The following is a 15,845-nucleotide window of genomic DNA, read 5'->3' on the forward strand; positions in this document are numbered from 1 at the left end:
AATACACTTAATCTTATATATAAAAATGAATCGCAAAATGTGTTGGTAAGCGCATAACTCGAGAATGGCTGAACCGATTTCGATAATTATTTTTTTATTACATTCCTTGAAGTACGAGGATGGTTATTATGTACCACGGGCGAAGCCGGGGCGGACCGCTAGTTTATTATAAAATTGGTCTCATTCTATTATCACGCCGTTGCATTTCGACTTATATTCGGATCTTAGACCACTAGGATTTGTATACAATTCCTTGATTTCATACATTTCCGGTAACATATACATAATTTCATTTTATTTATTTACATTAAGTATATACATAATTACATACTGATATTATATCTACCTATACATATATATATATGTATATATATGTATATCATGTTTTAACTGATGTATTTATTTATTAGTATTTATCATATTAATAGAAATATATCTTTCACATAATATACTCATGTTAAATTATCATTATATACAATTCTAGACTGAAACTCCAATAGTCACTTGGGGTCACTGAAAATCAGTGGTGGTGAGGTATTAATCACCTTGCCATCATATACTGAGTTGGCTCCATTTGTCAGGTCACTCACTGCCACATTACAGTTCTTAGGAATAAGATTATTTTTATTTAATTATTTTTCTTTTTATTTCTTTTTGTTTTGCTTCGTTTATAAATGTATCTCGTGTTGTGATCTTGACAATAAATATGTTTTATTTATTTATTTATTTAATGTCCCTTACTGCATGCTTTTCATGCAGTTGTCCGCACAATATGTATTGTGGTCTTTGTCCATACACACTTTCTCCAAAGCCCCGCTTTGGTCTTGTTTGATGTATAAGCTCCTGTATATTAGTAAAAGTTAATCAAATATTTAATTCTTATTTCTTGAAATTTGGTATAGTATTCTTTGTGTGATACAAATCAAAACCAACAGTCAGGTTAGGTAGACTACAATTTACAAAACTGGCAGGGTTGCCATGCAATGGTTGGTGGTTAATGAAACACTTGACTCGACTGTAAGCTTGTATTGAACTGCTTAAACTGTAGAACAACAGGACTATATATTCTAGACGCACACATACAATAGATTACACACTACACTGTAAACTGTAGAATTAATATTAAAGACATAGTTCACTATATATTTTGTAGTCTTTGATTATTTATACAACAGACTAGAAATAAATACTATGTATGCGATTATACCTATTCTAGCCATCCATTTTCGTGTTCCTTAAAATTAAGTACATCTTAGTCAAAGGGCAACTTATTGTGCCCTTGCCCGTAATGCACTCATAATAATTTTAAGTTGAATGTTTGTCATTCTTTATGTACCAAACACAGTCACGGCCACGGCGCACATTCCATTTTACTGGTATTAAAACAGATGAAATCCTTCATGATCCCATATCCTTCTTAGTAGCAAATGTAGAAATCCATAATCCATAAATCCATAATTGTGTCTACAATGTTTTTGTGGAGAATCGTATTTACATTTGGGATGGATTAATTCTTCTCCTCTCTTGAACAAATTTGTTATTGCGAACGTAAGCAATAAGTCTGTAATAAAACAATCTTATATTGGGTTACAAATCCAGAAACCAATCATTAAAAATCATGTTTGTAAAAATTTATGTTCAGAGAAAATATCAGTTTACCATATAAAGCTTATTTTCTGCCTGTAGATTCTACATAACCTTCCATCAATCATATTTAGCACTTATTTTTAAAATATTAGTCAACAATTAAAAACGAAAACAAACAAAGCTTCTCGTTTTGGTTTTGACAGAATCTCGTAAATAAACTGAACTAAATACCAGTCATAATAATGTAGGTACTCTGTGAGTCAGCTTTGTTTAATAAAAAATCCGAGTAGGTACAAAATCAGTGTTGCCAACTTTTTTTTTCGAACCCACATATTGGAGCCTCGTGGCCCACCAGAAATCCACTAAAGTAATCGGTCTTTAAAACCACCAGAAAAAACACTAAAAAATATCCAGAGACATGTAAATATTGAATGCCCGTTGGCGAATTTTTTGCGAGTTATTTGTAAATAACATCTATTTTGAACTAAGTAATTTTTATTTTTGTTACAATATATGTATTTAAAGATCATCTTCAGAAGAATCTTCTTCTAGAGTTTCAGTATGTGAAGAATAAATTTCTATGAAAGAAATTTTTGTGTGGTTTCGGCATATTTAATGTAAAACCCTTTTAAGGTAAAACTATATTACTTCACAAAATTAATTAAAATACGACAAGCTAGAGGCTACCGCGCGGCCGCGGCATTACCAATACCGACTGATTGTTTATACAGATTGTTTTTGTACACAAATATAGAATGTACAATGTACATATAACCTTTTGAATCAAATCATACTTTAGATCAATAGTAATAAAGTCTATAATCAAAAATATTCAAGCAATAGACAAACAACTTTCGGGGAATTCCCGTATGTTCGTTCTGTTACCAACATGACACAAAATCATACCCTTGTTTCACATAGTTCAAGTCGTTCTTTTTGAGTATTTATGTAAATCTTTCTATTGGTTGAAACTCGTACCTTACCACTAATTGAACTCATCTAAACCACTAGGAAAATCCACCAGCCACTAAAACCAATATTTGTCCGCTAAATGGGGGAGCTAAACCACCAGATGTAGTGGAAATTCCACTGAGTTGGCAACACTGTACAAAATATTATGTTGACAGTTGACAGTTGTCAAGTGTGACGCCAAAGACTTGAAAATAAAAGGTACGTGTACATATATTTACATTAGTGCCATCTAGTGGCTCTGGAAGGAAAGGAACATCAAGTCTGTGTTTAACGTGCCATCTAGTGTGTTAAAAGCAAAATACCAAGAGATATAATCGAACATGTAGTACGTTTATTCCCCACTGGCGCTTTAATTGCGTAAATTTATAGTGCATATTTTTTTGTATGGAGTGAACCGTCTGTTGTATACGTAGTATATTATTATTAGTCTGTGGCCATAGTAAATACAAAATCATTTTGGTGAAGGTCTGATCTAAACGTTAAGTAATAAAAATATACCGTCTTTATATTGGACTCCATAAATATCGAATAAATTATCCTATAACAGAATAATTAAAGTTTAATCACTAGATAGTATAAAACTGTGTATAAAACAAAGTCGCTTTCTCTGTCCCTATGTCACTTTGTACGCTTAAATCTTTGAAACTACGCAACGGATTTTGATGCGACGGTGATGTCGTAAAAAAGTACATTTTTTTCCGCTTACATTGCAAACGCAGGCTGAACCCTACCTACGAGTTTTATCAAAATAATGTACTTAAGTATTATACACATTGAAAAGGTCTACAGAAAAGACCGCGGTGGTAACTGGTATATGTCTATCTCTTATGGATAACCCACAATAACTTTTTTTTGTCATTTACTTTTTACGACAAATAATGGCTAATTTTCGAAGCGATTTTAACCAATACAGCGTTAATCCTTAACCAATTAAATACCTTGAATACATTGTTCATTTAATATTATATGGCCCTTTACACCGTATGATTTAAGTGAATATTTTTGAAGATATTAATTATTATAGATTTAAAAATTGCGGGACGTAGCGTTTGCGGCGGCACCGGCCGGCCGCCCGGCTATATATTTTATACACAGATTTTATACGACGAATAAAGGGTATCGAGCATTTTCAATAAATCTATACTAATATTAAAAAGCTGAAGTTTGTTTGTTTGTTTGAACGCGCTAATCTCTGGAACTACTGGTCCGATTTGAAAAATTATTTCGGTGTTAGATAGCCCATTTAACGAGGAAGGCTATAGGCTTATCATCAAGCTAAGACCTACAGGAACGGAGCAATGCGGGTGAAACCGCGGAGCACAGCTAGTATTAAATAAATGTACGTTTCATAGATGTTACAATTTACAATAAATACCTGCTAACCTACATTTTGAATTATGAATGAATAAATAAAAATAATTTTGAATTTTTTAGATCCTTTGCACTTAAATTATTTTCAACGCGCACAAAAAAATTGTTTACATTTTCTAATCATACATGTTTATGTAATGCACAATGCTCATTCGACAAAAAATACAAATTATGGAAAAACATACAACTGTAATTAAATTTTGAATTAAACGAGGGTCATGAAAACGGCAATGTTTATTACCAGTCAATCTTTAATACATTCCACTTTCAATAAAATTAGCATTCTACATTGATGATAAGACACATTGACTTAGCTGTGCAATTAACAATACAATTTAAACACCGTTACATTGTGACTATGTTGTAATTTGTATCTAATATAATACACTCCAATAATACGTACGTTAGCGTTGTTCGAGTTCAAATAATGGTAATCCATACTAATATTATAAATGCGAAAGTAACTCTGTCTGTCTGTCTGTTACTCAATCACGCCTAAACTACTGAACCAATTTGCATGAAATTTGGTATGGAGATATTTTGATACCCGAGAAAGGACATAGGCTACTTTTTACCCCGGGACTTTGGATAGGTTTTATCCCGGAAATCCCACGGGAACTATGAGGGCTTTTCTTTGACTGCGCGGGCGAGGCCGGGGGCGGAAAGCTAGTTTGATAATAAAGAAAGGAAAAGCCGCCCAGAAGTATTCGGATCACGATCGTAAAATACGACTGGTGCGGATGTTCTAATGGAAAACTGGTCGCACTAGTGACTAGAGCCGAAATGCGGCCTCGAGATTGGTTCAGCTATTACATGTAAAGCAGCCCTATAACTTGTAAGCATTTATTGTCATATGTACCAAAATAACAATATAAGAAAAAGATATGTATATGTTACCGGAAATGTATGAAATCAAGGAATTGTATACAATTCCTAGGAAATGTGTACAATTCCGATACCATTTAGGAAATGTATAAAATATTTTTTAAAAAACTATTTAATGCATGCATATCCTACGAAATGTATAATCTTCCTGAGAATTGTATACAAATCCTATATCGTATTAGGAAATGTGTAAAGTAAATGATTTCTGTAATAAAACACGTTGTTATTTTTTTTTATTATAGCTCTTATTGATACAATCGGGTAACAGTCAAACCGTAAAATTGTAATAATATTATGTTCATAATATGTATTATTATCTTACTAATTAACATTTTAAAAATCAACTATCTAACTTTTAACGTAAATATCACAAAATCAACTTATATTTATTCTTATAAAATCAAATTTTCACTTGGCAAGTAATTAATAAGTCCCCTCGTCCCGCTGTCCTCGCGTATATTTGGCGCAGTCGGATTGTATAATCCGCCGTATTACATTACGGCTATCTGTTTTAATATGCCGAAAATTCGTCTTTTACCAAAATTCTACAAAAAGACGGTCGCAAGCCGACGGAGCCCCACTTCGTGGGGCTCCTATTTCTGTGTAGTTTTAAAAAACACGAACCTAACCTAACCCACCCCCTTATCCAAACCAAAAATTTCTGATTACGAATTATTGAGCTTTATTTACAATCTTAAAAGTCAGAGAAAATATTACGATAAAATATGTGTTTAATGTGACAACATACAGTTAAATTAACATACCCGAAACGAGTGTCTATTGAAAACACATTGAAATCGAATTTGGGCAGAGTCGTCTGTTTGTCGGTCCATTTATGGAACGCGGCTCAAAGTATTCGGGCCGATATCAAAGTATGTGACTGCGATAACGATCTCTACGCAGAAGCACTACCAAATACAAATTCGTGGAGCTTTATTTTCCATTATACTTTTTACAAAGATATGCCATTCAAATTAAGCTATAGTTACATTAAAGTTGAATAGCGTTTCGTATGTCAAGTGGTTTCTTCACAGAAAGGAAGATTTAGGACACGTTCTTGGAACGTTTTAAGTGTAAGTTTCTATAGGGTAATAACTCTTGAATTTAAATATGAAAAACATTGCTGGAATCGCTAGTGGAGTATGACGGCGCTGATCAATATGTACGCCGATGCGGAATAGGCTTTTCGTCTGGGATATTTGTTCGGGGAATGTAATAAAAGTGGTGCGACGGCGTCCGCACGTGACCCGCCTGTGAACCTACACACCAATTTCCCAGACACAATTTATTTACGCGCAACGTGCACAAGGAGACGTTATTACGGCATTATTCAACCTAATACGAACTTAGCTGTGATAGATATAATGAATTCGCAATTTAATGTAGCCCCCTCACTTTCTAAATATAAAGGTATTTTATATAAAAGTTATATCAAATATAAATAGACGTTTTTAATTAAAGCAATTAATGATTAATTACGTGAACAATAAGTATTCTGTTGTGAAATATAATTGAATATTCCTCGCTTCCGTTAATATAATAACACCTTTTGTTTACGCTAGCGCGAGATATCTTGTTTACTGATGAATAGATACTCTCGACATCTACAGATAAATAAATGATCAGTGAGATAAATTCTAATTTTAGATCGTATACGCCTACTCGATTGCGGTTCGCGTTGCAGAATAATGAGACCTACGAATCTCGGGCCGCTATCATTGACTCTATTAATGGAGATATTTAAAAATAATTGAGTGTTTTGTTTAATTTTAGCTTCAAACAAAACAGGCACGAGAGGAGTTATTTGCACGCGGTGGCCTCGGAGGCGTAACTCCGCGTTGTTTATGTCGGCGGTCGGCCCGCGGCCGGCGCGGTGACTCACTTGCGGCCGGTTGCTTATCCGCCGACGACATACCGATGATTCTTCATCAAATTAATTCAACAAGCCATACCGAGAAACTAGTACTTAAAAAATTGTCTATTGAAAATAAAAGCCGCCGCGGCCGCAGCGGTTCGACGACCCGGAAGCGCATAGAGCGAGATTATCTCACTCTTCACATTCCAACTTTATTGTGCATATTTCCCTATAAGTCCATACATGCTCGCTATTAAAATTATCGTATTAGTTACGTGACATGAAATTTTATTCCCCAATTTATATGAACATGTGCTTCTACCTACTCGTTTGTGATAAATATGTAGTTTATGAAATGAAAACAAACATTGCGAAAAATATTTGTTTATATGTAGAGCGTAACCGGATTTACAAAAAGCTTAGCGATATGATTGCTTAGTGGGCAGTGCATTCATGTGTGCGACATTCCGAATGCGCACAATGACGGATGTCGATCGGGCACACGGTACGCGGTGCCGATGCCGGCGAGCGGCAAGAATATCGGCAATGTAGTTGTATCATTCCAGCGCACAGTATTTTTTTGACCCTTCTTTTGCGACAGCCTAATTTTATTGAATGAATGTATGGATATATACATGACAAACGCAAGAGTAAAACTCCCATGAAGCTCACTATCATACTTTTCGAAAAAATTCAATCTGAATAAAAAGTACCGGTATTTTATATAATTCAATTTTAATTTTTTATTAATTTTTCTACCATTATAACACATTTTTTTGCATTGCGAGCGTCAAGGCTAGCCATAGGGCCAATTTTCGATCCATTCGGGGAAGAGCTGTGACTTCGCAATTTCGAGATAATCGCATAAATAACAAAATTTCATTTCTTTTTTTGTGACTGAACTTTTAAGAATAGGCAAATTATTTTTACTTCAAAACATAGTTATATGTATGGACTACTTCCACAAAAAAAACCGATCGCGAAAAGAGCGGGATTCGCGAGATATTAATTTCTGAAAAAGTACCGGTTCTTTAACGAATTTTTTGTATAAAATCCACAATATAAATTGAACTTATATAGAGTTGCGTTTCTCAGATGACGGAATACTACAGAAAATTTGATGAGACATATTGTTAGTAAATTGAAGTGTCTATAACAAAATATAAAAAATAAAAAAGTTATAAAAAAAATTGAGTTAAAATTAAACAAAATTTCTTTATGCAGTAAAATTACATCATTTACAAATTAATCTTAATTATTTTTTTATTGATGTTATTTAGCGTTTATCGCGACATAAGGTGTTATAATAAAAATGTTTTTGCTTTAAAAGACTTTCAATAAATTCTCTATTTGTTTGGTCGGATGACATTTAATTAGATAAATAAAAATAAATAGTTCAAATTTTTTTTATTCAACTCATCCATCAATTGAAATTGCTTTCTCTAGGCACTAGATATCAAGATTACGACTATTTATTTCAACTTATTAGTTGACATTATCGGGGTGTGTGGAGTTTTCGCAATCCAGACTAGAGGGCGCTTTTGCGCGCTGAATCGCGCTATTGAAATGTTTTGTTAGTTACATATAAGATGTAAGCTGATTTCCATGAGTTGGGTTAATTGGTTTGGAGAAATAAGTAAAAAAAAGTAAAGTTGGTAGTTTGAAAAGTAAGGTTGGTTGAATTAGCGTTTTATCCGCTTTAAACGAAAAATCGGTTGGTTTTATCGGTCCAACCGTTTCAGTTGGTTGGTTGTGGGTCAAAACCCTAATTAAATCTTCTATTTCGTTTTGTAAAGCCATTTATTGGTTGTTGATTTTTGACTTTTCTTTTTGACTTTGTTTTTTAATTTCTTTAATCCAATTATTTTATTTGATTAAATACTTTCACTGCCATTCATACAGTTTTGTATACGTAAAGGCTATGGATAACGCTGTAGCTGGAACCTCTTATCCTTCGGAGGTGGCCTCATACAGGCTAGATGTAGAAACAGGCTGCCATACACTAACTCGATATGATATATACATATATCTGGATCAAGAGAGTAAAAAACTCCATGGTCGCTATGGAAAACCGTTTGACTTATCCAAATCGGAAAGGAATATTTTTGTAAAATCGATTTTTGCAACTATATTAAATACACCCCTTTCAGAACCACAGGAGAAAAATTTTAACATTGCTATAAACCGTTTTATCAACAAAGTTGAGAAAAGATATAACGATAGCAACAGAATTTTGTCACAATTTCGAAAAAAAAATAACGCTTGGTTGAATAAGCCTTTTATAAATGATCTTCCTCAAGATGTCATTTCGAAACCTTCTGAGGTTGTGAATGTACCACCTGCCGTCTTGGATGTATCGCCTATGGTTTTGGACGTGCCATCTGAGGTAGCCGATGAACACCCAATAGTTCCCGATCCTCATCGCTTGGTCTTGCGTGAAATTGCCTGTTGTAATAAAGATGAAGAATATGCAAAACTTCATAAACGAACGCAACTTAGAAAACAAAAATCACTAGAATTATTGATTCAGAATGAACCATCAGCAAAACTGATTTCATCATTTACTAAAGTCATTAAATCTCATGACAACAAAAAACTAAGCAAAAAAAGTGCCCATGACTTAGAAGCTGTGATAAAGATATGTTTGGAGTCTGCAAATAAATCAACTGAAGTGTTGGCAAAAATAAATCAGTACAGTAATCCATACTCTCCAGAAGAAGCGCTTGGTATACTTATTGACCGAAAATATAGTGTCGAAACATATAAATTTTTACAACAAGATTTAAATAAAAGAGGTTTTAAAGCTTTTCCACCGTACAGACTTGTAGCAAAAGCAAAACTGGAGTGTTACCCAGAGGATGGAGTCTTGGCAAATGAAGTTGAAGCTTCTGTTTCGCTACAAGGTCTGCTTGCACACACATTTAAAAGAATTGTAAGTCTCTGTGATGATGTCATTAATGCGTATTGCGAACGAATGGATTTGGACGAATTGTCTTGTAAATTTGAAGGCTCTTGGGGCTTTGACGGCAGCACAGGCCAATCATTATATAAGCAGAAGGCACCCCAAGATCCTTTGTATGATGAAAATACTATATTTGCCACAACCTTCGTACCATTAAAGGTCATGGAAACGTGCAGCAGTCAAATTCTCTGGGTAAATCCAACACCTCAATCATATCGCTCTTGCAGGCCTCTACATATTCAATATAGAAAAGAGTCAAAGTCTCTTATTCTCAGAGAAAAACAGTACGTTGAACAACAATTAAAAAATTTGTCCCCTATCGCAGCAGCCACATCAAAAGGCTTCATAGTAAAAACTATTTGTAATCTTACATTAAGTATAATAGATGGCAAGGTGTACAATATCATCAACAATACCTTTTCTCAACTAAGGTGTCCAATTTGCGGGTTGACAGCAACTAAATTCAATGACCTGGATTTGGCGTTCTCTACACAAATTAATAAAGAAGCTATAAAAAATGGTCTGAGCCCTCTTCATGCATTTATAAGATTTCTAGAGTTCTTACTCCACTTGGGATACAAAAATGACCCCCGAGTAAGACAGTGGCGAGTCTCAAAGTTGTCACCTGCGGGCATAATTACTGAAGACCGAAAAAAAACAATTCAGGCGCAAATACGGGATCGTCTGGGTATACTAGTAGATGTTGTACGTCCGAACTCTGGAACAACTAATGACGGAAATACTGCTCGAAGAGTTTTCGCTAATGAGGAAAGTCGCGGCATATTTGCAGACATATTAGGAATAAGTAGATGGCTTGTAGATGACATACACGTAATTTTAGTGGCAATTAACTGCGGTCTACCGGTAGACTCAACGAAGTTCGGAATTTTTTGCAGAAATTTAGCCAAAAAATATGTAGCTAATTACAACTGGCACCCCATGACGACGACAATGCACAAAATCCTTATTCACGGCCAAGAAATTATAGAAAACTCGGTACTGCCCGTAGGTGTTTTATCCGAACAAGCTGGAGAGTCCAGAAATAAATATTGGCGATATGACCGCGAACATCACAGCCGAAAAGACGACAGAAAACACACAATGGAAGACTTATTTCATAGGGCATTGGAATCGTCCGATCCAGTTATATCGAATACACGTTTGAGTATGCGCCAAAACAGTATGAAAAAATTGCCTTTGCCCTCTGCTGTTATCGAAATGTTGAAACCATTTCAATTTAATGAAGAAGAAGATGAACACAACGAAGAAGAATCATATTGTACTGAAATTGAAGACAGTTCACTCATTCTAACAAATGAAAATGACGTATTTTTAGTTTAGACATTTTCACATTTCATTTCACTCCCTTAGCTACATATTTTTTCCTGCCAAATCCAAGGTCAAGTTTATTTTAATAATTTTACAAACAAGGAAACTTACAAATTTATGTAATCCTCTTCATAGTATAATGTGGTATAAGTATATAAATAAAGAAAAGAAATAGTAATTGGGGTACCTACTTACCTTTATATGAAAGTATGAAATAAAAATATTGATAAAGTGTGATTTAGGATTTTATACAAAAAAATCGTTAAAGAACCGGTACTTTTTCAGAAATTAATATCTCGCGAATCCCGCTCTTTTCGCGATCGGTTTTTTTTGTGGAAGTAGTCCATACATATAACTATGTTTTGAAGTAAAAATAATTTGCCTATTCTTAAAAGTTCAGTCACAAAAAAAGAAATGAAATTTTGTTATTTATGCGATTATCTCGAAATTGCGAAGTCACAGCTCTTCCCCGAATGGATCGAAAATTGGCCCTATGGCTAGCCTTGACGCTCGCAATGCAAAAAAATGTGTTATAATGGTAGAAAAATTAATAAAAAATTAAAATTGAATTATATAAAATACCGGTACTTTTTATTCAGATTGAATTTTTTCGAAAAGTATGATAGTGAGCTTCATGGGAGTTTTACTCTTGCGTTTGTCATGTATATATCCATACATTCATTCAATAAAATTAGGCTGTCGCAAAAGAAGGGTCAAAAAAATACTGTGCAGCGGTATTTGCGGTTATCGCGGAGGCCGCTGCTAGGTCGTTCTCTGAGGCTTGAGGAATGCGTTCGGATTTCGGAATGCAGCCCATTGCACATTGCTGCTCAGTACTAGCCTCTCACTGCGCCGCTAGACTCCACGACCTGCGACCGCCTTTCGCGGGATGTAAGTAAAGTAATCTGTGGTGCAAATATAGGTAGGTATAATGGGTATCGAAATGTTAACAAAAACAATGTGTACAAACCCGTCTATTATAATATAATAAACTTGTCCTACTAAATAAACCGACGTGTGCGAAAGCGATAAAATATCGATAATAATTAAGATTATAAAAATAGGATTTCCTCAAATGGCAACGCTACATAGTGACGCGAAATGTACGGTATATTTGCACACTGCATGACGTATAACGCGATCATTTTATTTGACGCAATAGCACACCATAAAGTGGGAGGCCAAGTAAATAAAAAGACCGATAAATTTAACATCAAAAGCATTGTCAATTTCAAATATGAAGATGACGATAAAGATATCTACAAGATGGCGACGAGGAAAAAATCATTGTTTCATACATAACATGATTTGAATTTTTTCAATAACATAGGTACCAACCTGGTAATGTGTGGTAATTTATATATAAGTTATACAAGTATGTAAACCACGCTATCCCTACTCGAACGAATGATATTGTATTTTGATAAACATAATATCTTGACGTAGTTATTACCTTACTACCACTATACCAGTTGATTTACCGCAATCCATACTAATATTATAAATGCGAAAGTAACTCTGTCTGTCTGTCTGTTACTTAATCACGCCTAAACTACTGAACCAATTTTCATGAAATTTGCTATGGAGATATTTTGATACCCGAGAAAGGACATAGACTACTTTTAATCCCGGGAAAATGATCCCGGAAATCCCACGGGAACGGGAAATGCGGGTTTTTCTTTAACTGCGCGGGCGAAGCCGCGGGCGGAAACCTAGTTTAAATATACAAACAAAACTCGAATGTGTCACACATACAAAGCTATAAATACAATAAATTAATAACAAAACAAAATTGGTGATGCGATAATAGCCATTGGCCAGTACTGTGTGTGTGTGAGGCGCTCGCGCGTCGGGCGGCGCGAGTCGCGACGTGATCGCCCGCCTGGGCCTCTCTCTGCAAAACAACACTTGTTGCGGAAATAGCGACGTAAACATTTTGTTCGTCCATCATCACGCCGCATTGACATATAGCTCGAACGAGATGTAGGTAATTGACGTTTCCGCGCCCGCTATCCGACACCCACTGATACCTTCAGCCTACGAACCCATTTATTTCCCCATCTCCGTAAGTGGCGCGTGCTGTTTTCGAATTAATACCTACTTAACTTGTCGGAAATTAAATGCGACTTATCATTTAATTTTTACAGCGATATCCTTTTATGTGTAAGTACGATTACTTTATTACAGGGAGGCTGCATTTTATTAGGATATACATATTATCTGCTAACCGAAATTAAACAACATTATGCATGCAGGTGATGTATCATGTAGGTACATATGTACAGAATATAAATGTACATAATATGTTCACAATAATATAATTCCTATTTCCTATATTCAATAATTTGGTAAATGAAACAAGGTTATTTATTTCAGACGAAAATTAAACAGAAAATGACGATTTAACGCATTGTAAAAGAACAATTGTTTACAAAGTGTAACATATTTATTTTAACTAGATTTATAAACACCTTTGACATTGACATAACAATGATTTTATTACAATCTGTGTAAATACAATGCATACTTACACGATTTACATATTATTTATCAATCGAAAAAATAAATTAAATTGTAGTTTCAAGACGAATAACACAAAATTTAACATAAATTAATGTAAATAGTTATGAATAGTCATTAGTTAAATAAATCCGGCCAAGTGCGAGTCCATCTCGCACGGGAAGAGTTCCGTACTTACGACACAGCAGCTTTTTGTATTTGTTGTCAACAGAAATACATCACCTGTGAAAATTTATAATATTCTATATCTATTCATGAGAATATATAGCCTCGTAGGCTGGAGGCAGACGTACAACGGAGTCACCGTAATATAGTTTCATTCGTGTATCGTGCTTTATGAACCCCAGTATATTATTAAAAAAAAATAATTTGGAAAATCCAAAAGTGCACGCCTCATAATTTTTTTTTAATAAATATTTATTAATTATTATTTTTGTTTATTTAATAACAATTAAACCACATCGAATCAGACCCTGAAAAATGAAAGGGTTCTATTCCTGAGCATACTCAAGCGTAAGAGAAAAAAAAAGACTCGATTAGTAAAGTATTTCGGTCGCTATCGTGTTAACAAGAAAAAGGATCCGCACATACAGACACACGGACGTCCAAGACAGAACTTTTTTAAACTGTTTTTTAACTAGTTTAAATAACAAAAATGACATCAAAAATATCATGAACGTTAAAAATAGTGTTTTTTCTTAATATGTGTGTGTATGTATTATCTTACAAGTGCAATGTATGATACATAAAGACATTTTAAGTTTGAAAAATCAGATGTTTTGCGCGAAGTGACAGTAGTACCCACCTCAACGCTTCGCTTATGAGGCGTGCAAAAATACATGTACTTATAAATAAAAGGGTAAAATTGAAACATATTAATAACAGAACCATTAGGTTTAAAAAGTTATCGTATGGTACTGGTTTGTTGAAACAAACATCCACATTGTTTTCTGAGTTAACATAGATGATGCTTTTGACACAGTATTACCATTATTTCCTACAGTAGTGCGACGAATGTACTTGTGCAGAGAAACGGAGGGGAACTGGCGGGGGTCGGGCGACGCGGGCCGCGTAAAGCAAACACGCTTAGTTTGCTTTACCTAGCGCGAAAGGATGACGCAGTCGTATTTTTTGTGTAATAATTTTATTATACATAGGTACTTACATATTCTATTATGGCGCGCACAAACTGTTCGGTTTACGGATGTAAATCTACATTGAAATCCCAGAAGGAAACAATATTTCAGAAAGATTGTATTAATAATTGTATCTGTTGAATTAAAATCAAATCTATGTATATATGTTGTCCTCATTATTTTCTAATCAGATTGTACATCCCAATGCGAATGCATTACTTAGTTAAATGTTATAATATACAATTAAGAACATCCAAAAATAAAGTGTCCACGTAAATAATATTTAGCAGTGCAATATCTGTAATTATATATTTATGAACAAATAATTACATCAGATTTAATAATCGCAATTATTTTGAATGTACATATGAATAAAGATTTCATCATAATATTAATAATCACAATTGTTTTATTTCCCATTTGTTGCAACCCTAGCGTATTTTCGTGTGGCAGCGTCATTACCTACGCTGGCGGCGGCATCGCGCGACATCAAAGGCGATTCCTTACTGTAGGAAATAATGGTAATACTGTGCTTTTGATTTATTTAATTACCTACTTTAATTTTTAATCTATTTTACGTTTTCTTATTCTCAGATTAATATTATGAACTAACAATACATATTTTTAAAACAATATATCACGAACGTAACGTCGCTATGTTAAGGGCCAAAATGATCCGTGTTGTTACGTACTTATCTGTCGCCAAATAAACACCAGATTGTGAAATCAATGTTAACAAAACTTTGAACATACACGTAGGTACATTGAAGATGTTAATGTTTTCAGTTCGCCGCTTAAAATACACAGTTCTAGTTACTATAAATAATCCTTATAATAAATCGTCATACGCCTGTCCTTGTGTAACGTTACACATTATTATGTGCCGAGAGAAATCAAAACAAACATGCTTTTAGCCTCATCAAACAAGATAGTTACGTAGCGTGTGCGAATCATGATAAAATTAGCCGATACGCTGACATTGAACGCAAAAGCAAAATGAGGCGAACTTCTTGCATGCGTTCAGGTGGAGATCGGTCCAGTGTGACGAGATTTTAGCAATGGTGTTGCTATTAAAGATGTAGTTGAGCTGGTACGGGGCTCATTGGCCAGTACATTCGCATAAATATTCCGACGATGAGGCTCATACTGGGGGCCCACTGTAAATACGTCTTACGTACCCAGTTGTACTAATTGGAACGTGCAAAGATGACTGGTTCGGCCGTCGACC

The 15,845-nt window shown here is 34.5% G+C and overlaps 1 protein-coding gene and 1 long non-coding RNA gene across 5 annotated transcripts in view; both read right to left on the reverse strand.

Moving 5' to 3' along the window:
• Window positions 1-15,845, reverse strand: part of LOC149907916 (insulin-like receptor) — a 90,373-nt gene that overhangs the window by 47,384 nt on the left and 27,144 nt on the right. The window lies entirely within an intron of this gene.
• LOC149907917 (uncharacterized) lies at window positions 1,012-2,980 on the reverse strand. The gene is made up of 2 exons (XR_016456810.1): window positions 1,660-2,980; window positions 1,012-1,561 (listed from the first exon to the last, which is right to left on the reverse strand). It is a non-coding gene; the product is annotated as an uncharacterized LOC149907917 (long non-coding RNA).

This window comes from Colias eurytheme, chromosome 6 (genome assembly GCF_061535395.1).
Source record: "Colias eurytheme isolate Ceu_HAF_F1 chromosome 6, ilColEury1 Martin Lab GWU primary, whole genome shotgun sequence".
Lineage (NCBI taxonomy): Eukaryota > Metazoa > Arthropoda > Insecta > Lepidoptera > Pieridae > Colias > Colias eurytheme.